The sequence below is a fragment of the Rattus norvegicus genome, chromosome 20, assembly GCF_036323735.1.
Source record: "Rattus norvegicus strain BN/NHsdMcwi chromosome 20, GRCr8, whole genome shotgun sequence".
NCBI lineage: Eukaryota > Metazoa > Chordata > Mammalia > Rodentia > Muridae > Rattus > Rattus norvegicus.
The window spans coordinates 37,356,471-37,366,299 of NC_086038.1; the positions used below are offsets into that span (position 1 = coordinate 37,356,471).

At 40.2% G+C, this 9,829-nt stretch overlaps 1 long non-coding RNA gene across 2 annotated transcripts; it reads right to left on the reverse strand.

Moving 5' to 3' along the window:
• Positions 1–2,697: 2,697 nt before the first annotated feature.
• LOC108349075 (uncharacterized) lies at positions 2,698–9,827 on the reverse strand. Of its 2 annotated transcripts, none has more exons than XR_005497712.2 (3): positions 9,691–9,827; positions 4,128–4,269; positions 2,698–2,895 (listed from the first exon to the last, which is right to left on the reverse strand). It is a non-coding gene; the product is annotated as an uncharacterized LOC108349075 (long non-coding RNA). The 2 variants fall into 2 exon arrangements; XR_005497713.2 differs by lacking the exon at positions 9,691–9,827 and adding an exon at positions 5,169–7,512.
• Positions 9,828–9,829: the final 2 nt, after the last annotated feature.

Here is a 9,829-nt window from a genome sequence, read left to right on the forward strand (position 1 = left end):
AGGTAGTTAGAATATCCAAATTTTAAAGACAGAATGTAAACGGTTCTTTATCAGGAATTGGTAGGAAGAGAGACATGGTTGTTTCTTAAGTACGGATTTTTCACGGCTTTGGGTTTTCAAGATGAAGGAAGCCGTGCAGCTTTGCGGCATAGTTGGAATGTATTTAACACTATTAAACTTTGCACTTAGAATAGTTAGCATAAACTGGGTGGGATAGTACACCAGTGACCTAGAACTCAGGAAGCGGAGGCAGGAACATCAGTAATTCCAGGGCATCTTCAACTACATAGGGAATTCATCGAGGTCAGCCTGGGGACTGGAGACCCTGTCTGAAACAAAAACAGAAACACCACCACAGAAGAACACAGAATATTTAACTATACTGAAATTAAGTTAAGGGTAGGCCCAGTTATTCTGAGGCAAGAGGCTCCAGTGAACCCAGGAATCAAAACAGGCCTATAGCCGTCACCACCCCTTATATGTATATAATATATATATGTATGTATATATATACATACATAAAGGGCCACACATATATATGTTTCTAAACATATATAACCTCTATTACTTATATAAACACATATATGCTTTCATGCAGAATTATCAATTATGCAGGATAGCTGGAAAGCTCACACCGGGTTGTCAAGTGAGTATCCTTGTGTCATGCTTGACAGTAGGTAATAGCTGTTCTACATCAAGAAAATATGTGGTTCGCTGTATGGAAGCAATGGGAGTTCATCACACAGTAAAGCTTCCTTACACGCTGGCTGGTAAGATCTCGGAATACATTTCTAACCACTAAGAGGCATGCTAAGTCACATTACTAAGTCACATGTAATGAACTTTGTAAGGCAGCACTGAAATCCAGCTTCCTCACTGAACTCATAGTTGGAAGAAGACTCTATTCTGTTCCACACGTTTAGAGAACTTGGTCATGTTTCCACTCAGAAGAATGATACTCAACTTCTTTCATAATTAACTATGACTGAATAATTTTTGGTTACATCCAAAGAATTGCTGTCCAGTTGTTCTTCCACAACCGTGTGGTAATGTGGAATGTTACAGGCACATAAATCTCAGTTGGGATTCTTCCACACATGCAAAGGCGAGTCAGCCAGAGGGCACAAAAAGTCGTTTACCAGGTTTAGGAACCCAGTGAAGTGTGTTGCCTAGAGACATTACAGTGACAACAGGTATTCTCTCCAAAACAAAACTGTTACCTTCCATGGCGGTATGCCTCCATGCTCTACTGTATTTGAACACTTAGTCCTGAGCTGGTGGTGCTTGGGTAAGTTTAGAAGGTGTGACCTTGCTAGAGAAAGTTCGTCAGTGTTGCACTATTCACTGTGTGTTCTCAGTCTATGCAGAGCAAGATGTAATAAGCCCTCAGCTTTCAACCCTAGCTGCCATCTGCTCTGTGGTTATGAAGTCCTATTTCTCAAGAACGGTAAACTCAGGTATACTCTTTATTCTGTGTGTTGACTCGGCTCGTGGTGTTTTATTCAGACAATAGAAATATGATGATTACACTTTCAGATTCTGGAAAACTGGGTCTGCCAGAATTTAGAAACTATCAAAGTCACATATGAACAATGAACAAACCACTTAATAAAACCTTAAAATGTATTGGGCTGGAGAGATGGCTCAGTGGTTAAGAACACCCGACTGTTCTTCCAGAGGTCATGAGTTCAATTCCCAGCAACCACATGGTGGCTCACAACCATCTGTAAAGAGATCCGATGCCCTCTTCTGGTGTATCTGAAGACAGCTACAGTGTACTTATATATAATAAAATAAATCTAAAAAAAAAAACAAAAACAAAAACAAAAAACCTTAAAATGTGTTAAGAAACAATACTTGAGATCCAACACTAGTATTAATAAACTGAAAGACCCTGTACCACCCCAGTAATGGAGGACGCCAGGAAAATCCTTGACTTTCAAATTCCTTGAATACAAAGGTTACAGGCTGTGCAACCTGCAAGTGTCAGTGGCTTCAGTATAAGGAGAGAATTCACTTCTTTAATATTTAGTTGAATTTGATTATATTCCCAAAACATTAAGTTTAAAATAACAATTTTATGTAGATAATTTTCTTTTAAAGTTTGAAGTTATTGATTTTATCTACATTTAGTTTGAAATTTTATAATTCTTACATGAACATAACTATAATTTTCAATGTTCAATATTTACTTTTATATTTTAGGAAGATGCATTTGCTTTTTTGTGCTTTGAAAATGCTGAGATTTTAATAATTTGATCAAGATAGCCAACAGAACACTAGTTTTGTGTTAATTTTCATAAGGACAGACCAACCAGTGGCTGTACTGAAATAAAGATTGATAACAACAATTGTAAGCCTATGACCATAGAACAATAATTATATAATTATATGTTATAGTTTATAATTTAAATTATAATTAATTATATAAATCACAGACAGGTATGGTGGAGAATGCCCATAATCCCAGCACCTAAGTAACCCAGGTAAAAATCACAAGGTCCAAGCCAGCTTGTTCTGCATAATGAGTTCCAGATCAACCAGAACTACATGGAAAGATCCTGTAAAAACCATCTTAAAACATCAGGCAATATTACCTAGGACTGAGAATCAGGCAGGTGCCCTGTCACTGAATCATGTGCTCACCTTCTAAACTCAGAAAAACTCTATACGCCTTTTATTCTGTTTTTACAAATATCCATTCAACGAGGTATTTTATTGAGCAATTGGTTAATTTGATTCATGTGCTTTAAGTGCTCTAAGAATGGTGTGCAGCCCTGTGTGTTTTACTCTGGCCTCAGGCCACTCAATTCTTTCAGCAGCACATACAAGAATCCAAAGGTGTGACGATCTTCACAAGGTCATAGGTTGTCACTCAAGACATTAGACTCCCTCCTGGGCCAAGAATTCAAAAGAAAACACTGTTTGTAATTGAAGTAAATACTTTGAACTTTATTTGGACTACCAAAAAGTAAAAATTCATTTCTACATCCACCATCAGAATTTCTGATGATCTTTAAAACAGAAGAAAAATTAAGATAAGCTTTCACGTGGTAGGCATTTGGTCAGTCTTGCTAATGCTGACAGAAAAGCATGCATTCATCATCCCAACATTTCAAGTCTTAACTCACACTAGAGTACAGATTACATTTCACAATACTGCTTAAATGGTATTATACAGCAAATTGTAACAATGAGTAATTGTAACAATCATCACAGAGGTAGAAACCTTATTAGAATTACTTTTCATGTCCTACAAGGTCATGATTAAGATAATGTCAAACTGATTTGATGGCCGCCATTATGGCTAAACAGCAGAGTGTTAGGTGTGTTGCCATCAGTGCTACCCTCCTGGAAACACCTCTCAGATCGTGATATATCCAAAATAATAGTTGTGCCTTTTAGAAGCCAATATTTACATTTTAATCTAGCATTCAAATTAAGAGTATACTTCTGCGCTCAGTCTACACACAAGTCATTTGAGGTGCTTCAAATAGCTCTGTTTTCAGAGATATCTGTGATAAGATTATTTCGAATAAAAGATCGCTTAAATCTCATTATTTAGGAAGATGAACTGCAAACTCCTTTATCTTTACCCGCACCTTCAATTGGAAAAAAAAAAAAAAAAGAAATGGAAATTGTAGCCTTAGTCTGATTCTATTCTGGTGAAAATACGTTTTCCTTAGACTTTCACTTGTCTGGACCTGTTCTCTTTCTAATCAGCAAACCTCTATCAGGACTTTAAGTAGGACACAGAGATTTCATCTATTTATCTGCAGTCCACAGAACTGTCTGTCAAAGCACCCCACTCCTCTGTTTCCAAAAAGGCTAAAGCCTGTGTTCTAGTTAGGTTTCTGTTCCTGCGATAAACACTATCACCCAAAGCAAGTCAGGGTTGGAAAGGGTTTCTTTGAATTACAGGTTACAGTTGGTCATTAAAGGAAGCCAAAGCAGGAACGGAAGCAAAAAGCAAGGTGGAATGCAGCTTACTGCCTTGCTTCCTTTAGCCTTCTCAGCTAACTTCCTTATAGAACCCGACTGCCTCCCCAGGGATGTCCCAGTCCACAATGAGCTGGGCCATTCTAAATCAAGCAGTAATCAAGAAAATGCCTGACAGACATACTCACAGGCCAATGCGATCTAGGCAGTTTCTCAGTGGAAGTTTTCTCCTCCCAGGTGACTCTGGCAGCCAGTATTAAAGTATTTACACCATCCGTCCGCACTAGATGCTTAACTTGACCAATTTTGCTTCCTGTCCAGCATCAATAACTGGAAGAGATTAGAACAGACGTGACTAACTGTTCTTATTTGTTTGGGGCATAGGACTTTTAGTACTTAAGATATGCCCTGCACAAGCCTAGAATTCAACACAGTCTGAATTTAAACCCGAGTCTGCTACAAACCACACTTACACATTCCCTACCACATCTATGTGTCTGCCACAGACACGCTGTGGCCTTCCGAAAAAGGATGATGTTTAGCTGTGCTTCTTTGTTCTTTGTTCACCTTGGTTTTTGAGAAGAACTTCGTAAACGCCTCCCTCAGATTTTACTGATTGATGATCATGTGGAAGGGCCTCACTCACTATGTGCAGCACCACTCCTGGACTACTCTGTCTAAGAAAACTGGCTGTGTACACCATAGGAGCAAATGAGTAAGCAGGGCTTCACGGTGGACCCAGCTTCAGTTCCTGTTTCCAGGTTCTTGCTTTGAAATTCCTGCCCTCATTTCTTTTTACGATGGACTACACCCAGAAGTTGAAGTTAAAACCCTTTCCTCCTGATGTTGCTTTTGGTCGTGGTGTTTAATCACAGCAGTAGAAAGCGAACTAAGACAAAAGTTGTACCAAGAGCAGGGAATGACTTGACAGATCTGGCCCTGTTATTTAGGGGAGAGTTGTGGAAGGAGTTTGAACCCTCTGGCTGGCAGAAACAATGAGTGAATGAGTGTTTAGGGATTAATGAGCTGTTGTGCAGACTTGCAAGATAACTGTGAGAGCAGCCCATTGTCTTGGAGACAAAGCAGGTCTAGCTTGGGACACTTCAGAGGCAAGTTTGAGAGTTCCCGGAAATTTCTGTAAGAGCCATTCATGTGAGGTTTTGAATTAAGAACCTGGTGTTTTTTGTCAGCTGGAGCTAAAGAATCAGCTGGGATTAAGAGACCAATACCATTGAAGTGAAACTTTCACTGGAACAAATGACTCAGGTTAGCAGGGGTTAAGTCAGTTGTGTGATTAAGAAGATACCACAGTCATTGAAGAGGAGTTTTCTGGAAGTATTTTCTCCTGGTCAGCACAAAGAAGCCTGGTCCAGACAGGGCCAAGGCTGCAACTCATGCTGTCAGGTGGATTTGGTACTGTGTAAAAGTCTCTCAGATGACACTGCTTTTGAAGGCATGAAGGGATCCTGGAATAGGCTTGACACTCTGAGAGGTCTCGGGGAGGGCATTGGTGAAGGTCTACAGTAGCAACCCCAGAATTTAAAGAGTCAGAGAGATGGTCTGAGGTTTAGCACCAAGTGGCATGTTCAGAGTCCCTGGAGAGGGCACAGGAGAGGCTATTAGTGAAGGTTCAGCTCCGGTGGAGTACAGACACAAACATACTGGAGATGGTAGGGCCACGGGACGATTGCCAAGAAAAGCAGCAAGTGTAGAACGGTGTTAGCCTAAGTTACAAGAGAAGCTGCATGTTCTGTGAATGGCAGACCCTGAGAGAAAGAGCTGCCCAAGCTCTTCGGAGCCCAGAACGTCATACGGAATCCTCAGGTGCAAGACATCGAGCTATAGGATTTTTTTTTTTTTTTTTTTTTTTTTGGTTCTTTTTTTCGGAGCTGGGGACCGAAGAGCTATAGGATTTGATTTAAACCACTGAAGCTTGGTTTAACTTTAATTGGATTGTGACTAGACTTTGATTCTTCCCTCTTGAAATACGATGTTTAACTTCTTTTTGATATTCAGGCATCCACAATTAATAATGTTGGCATCAAAAACTGGCTTTACGGTCAGGAACCAGCTTTACCGCCGCCGGTCATCTCCGAATCCAGTGGTCACGGTGACGTCATCCATAGGCGACAGGGACCCGCGCGTCTCTTGCCTTGGCAATCGCCATGAAATCCCAGCATACACCTGGTCCACCTCTACCTGCAAACGGTTAAGTCACGGCCCAAATAAAAGGCAGACCCTCCTGACCTCCCTCTCTCTTTGCCCCTTCTTCTCTGTCGCCTCTTTTGCCCTTTTTCCCCACAATAAACCTCTCCTGTGGAACTGTTCTGGCCTGGTGTGGTCTGTCTGGATGCGAGCCGCAAATCTAACACAACAAAGAGATTGAACTTTTAAAATGTTTTAATTTTTTTTTAAATAATGCAGGACTTTTAAAAGTTGCAACGTTTACATTATTATATTGATACTAATATGGGATCTTAGAGGTAAACAAAAAGGAAGACATTACTATCTAGTAGAGTTGTGCTGATGTGCCAAATTGAGAAGGGGCCAATCACCCAGGTTAGTATTTTGTCAATTTGACACAATTAACAGGGACAAGGAATTACCAGCTGAGAAAATGCCTCCATCGGACTACCTGTCGGCACATCTGTAGGGTATTTTCTTGATTAATGTGGGAGGGTAAAGTGCCATCTCTAACGGTGGTCCTGGGTTCTCTAAGAAACCAGGTTGAACAAACTGTGAGGGGCAATCAGTGAGCAGCATTCCTCCATGGCCTCTGCTTCGGTTCCAGCCTTCAGGTTTCTGCATTGAGCTCCTGCCCTGACTACACTTCATGATGGACTACAACTGTAAGCTGAAATAAAGTATTTTCTCCCACAGTTGCTTTTCGTTATGGTGTTTTATCACAGCGGTAGAAAGCAGAGTGAGGCATCTGCCTTCTTGAAAACCTTTAGTGAACTTTTCTAGTCTTCTTTTGAGCTCTCTGCTTGTAGAAATGCCTCCCTACGGGTGCTTAAGCATTTTGCTACTCCAATTTGTTTTGATGCCACAGATGACCTCAACCCTAGGTTTCAAAGACATTCCATTATTATTTGGCCTTTTCAAGAATCTGATGTTTTCTCAGAGCTAATAGCTCCTTAACCATATAATAACTCCAACTTGAACTAATCTTACCCCCACCCCCAGTTTCTTCTTTAGTCAACAAAAATAGTTGTACTGATTGCCAATGAATTAAGAGGGCTTTTCTGATGATTAGGTAGATTACATCTTATCCAAATGACTTTTTAAAGCTGAATTCGTGTGATAAATATCAATCAGTTCCTATGTTATTAGCACTGTGTTTAGTGCTAAATATACGGGGTGCACAAGGTAAGCAGTTTACCAGACTAATGAGGGTGCTGGCGAGTAAATGAGCAACTGCAGTAAGATAAATTTTATGAAGCCAAAGTTCCAAAAGCTATGAGAGCCCACAGAAGGAACAACTAATCCAGAGTTGGAGGTCATGGAAGACAGCATTTGTCTGCTTATGTATTCATTGATTTATTTAACAAATATTAGAGAGGTGACTGTACACAAGGCATTATGGACAATGTTTTTATTGAATATTTTCAAAATCTAGTATAAATAATTAATATTGATATTATTAATTAATAGAATAAATTTTCATAATCTAGCATAAAAAGTATATGAACAAAAATGTGCCTTTGTGTTAAATGAGATAAAACAACACTAAAGCTTTAACAAAAACATGTATTCTGTATTAGTCAAGGTTCTCTAGAGAAATAGAACTGATAAAATGAATACATGTATTCATTTTATGTGTTTTATATACATCATAATATACAGACATGTTATGTATGATTTGTGTATGTATTTATGTATATATATTACACACACACAAGCATACATGTGAGATTAATGAGAATTGCTTACAGGCTGTGGTCCAGCTAGTTCAACAATGGCTGTCTACCACTGTGAAGTACAAAAATTCATTCATTGTTCAGTCAGTGAAGCTGGGTGTCTTAGTCAGTTTACTTTGGAATTCAAAGTATGAAGTTGCCAGCAAAAGCAAGATCAAGCAGGGAAAACAGCAAGTGCTTCCTTCTTCCATATTCTGGTCAGACTTCGAGCAAAAGTTTTGGCCCAAATTTAAGGTGGATCATCCCACTCAAAAGATCTGTATTTAGGGTGGGTCTGTCTTTCCACTTCAGATTATTCAATCAAGAAACCCCCCTTATTGGTGTACCCAGCCACTTGGGTTTTTGTTTGTTTTTTTTTTTTTTAATTCCAGATGTAGTCAAGTTGACAACCAAGAATAGTCATCATAAAATCTGTACAGAATTCTGCTAGATCTTGCAGGCTAAGATAACACAATGGAGCTAACAGCATGCCAGAACTATACAGAGACATGAAAGAATGTGAGTAGTTACCTATTACGTGTGACGGAGACATGGACAGAGATTGAGTGGATTGGAAGGAGTCACAAAAGATCTTCTATGCCATTTTAACAGGGCAGGACTTATTCTGGAGGGCACGAAGGCCACTGGGTGTCTTCCAGTCTGGAAGTGGCTGTTCAGATTTGTGGTTCAAAAACATATTTGTAAGCATACAGTAATGGACCAGAAGAAGAACCACTTTCAAAGGGCTTTACTTTGTCAGGTAACTATAGCAGGACTTTCACTGACATTTTATCTCTGAGGCTCTGGGACAGAAAAGAGTCCCAAACTGAGGTAAATCAACACATCATCACATTGGGATGTAGCTGGAAACTTCTAGCCAACCCACTTTGGGAATCTGGTTACAGAGTTGGTTCCGATTAGCTTTGGGTAATTTGTTGAATAGAATTTGTACCAACCTGAATCAGACCCTTTGAAGCTTCCTCTTTAGGTTGCTGTATATGTAGCAAATGCTGTTTATGTACCAAACAGTGCTGTATATGACTAAGTTCAGTATATGCTTACATATACATGTACAATATATGTATGGGGTGGGGTGGGGTGTCTTGCCATTAGCCCAGGATTACCTGGAGCTCACTATTTAACCCAGGTTGGCCTCCACGGCTCCACACTTCTACCTCAGCCTCCAGAGTGCTCAACTTACAGGTTCAGGACACTAAGATCAAAAAATCTTTTTCTCAGAGATCCACATTATTACAGCTACTCTTTATAGGTAGAAAGTCAATGAAGAAATGGGGCATTGCGCTAAAGAAGCTGTTCCAAATCACACTTTGCCAAAGAAAACCTGCATAAGGTACATGCAGAACAACTATTTTGACTCAGATACTCTAAAATTATACTAGTGGCTTTTGAACTGGGTTTCTGGCAGGTACCTGATGCCTGCTGAATTCTAATAGTATATATAATAGCAAGTACTTTGCAAACAGCGAGTTTTATTATTCATGCTTTAGGTTTTGATAAAAGTGTCTTAAGAGTCATCTTCTGCCAGTGGAAAAAATGTATAAAAAGGCTCGTTTATCTTTAAGATAGTTTCAACCAGGGGCCTAGCATATCTTGCTCCCTGCCCCATGTGCTGTATTCCTTCCTTTAGACTGGAGCAAATTACTCTTCACCAGTCAAACTTATGAGTCAACTGCCCTTGGGCGTTTCTGCACTCTGCCAGACATGGCCGGTGTACCCAAACCCTTTCCACATGAGTCCACAAAACAAGGTTTTTCTCTGGACCCAATATCATTCCCAAAACAGTATCCTGCCTAAAAGGTAGCAGAGAAGGCTGAACCACTCCTGGACCCACCCCTCCTCTCGGCAGCTGCCAATCGTTTTGCTCTGTGGTGCACTCGAAGCCTCGGATTGGACTCGCAGAGACCGGGCGCGGGAGCAGAGCGCAGGGGTGGAGCGCGAAGTCTTGTCCATCACGTGTGGCCGCGGGGTCT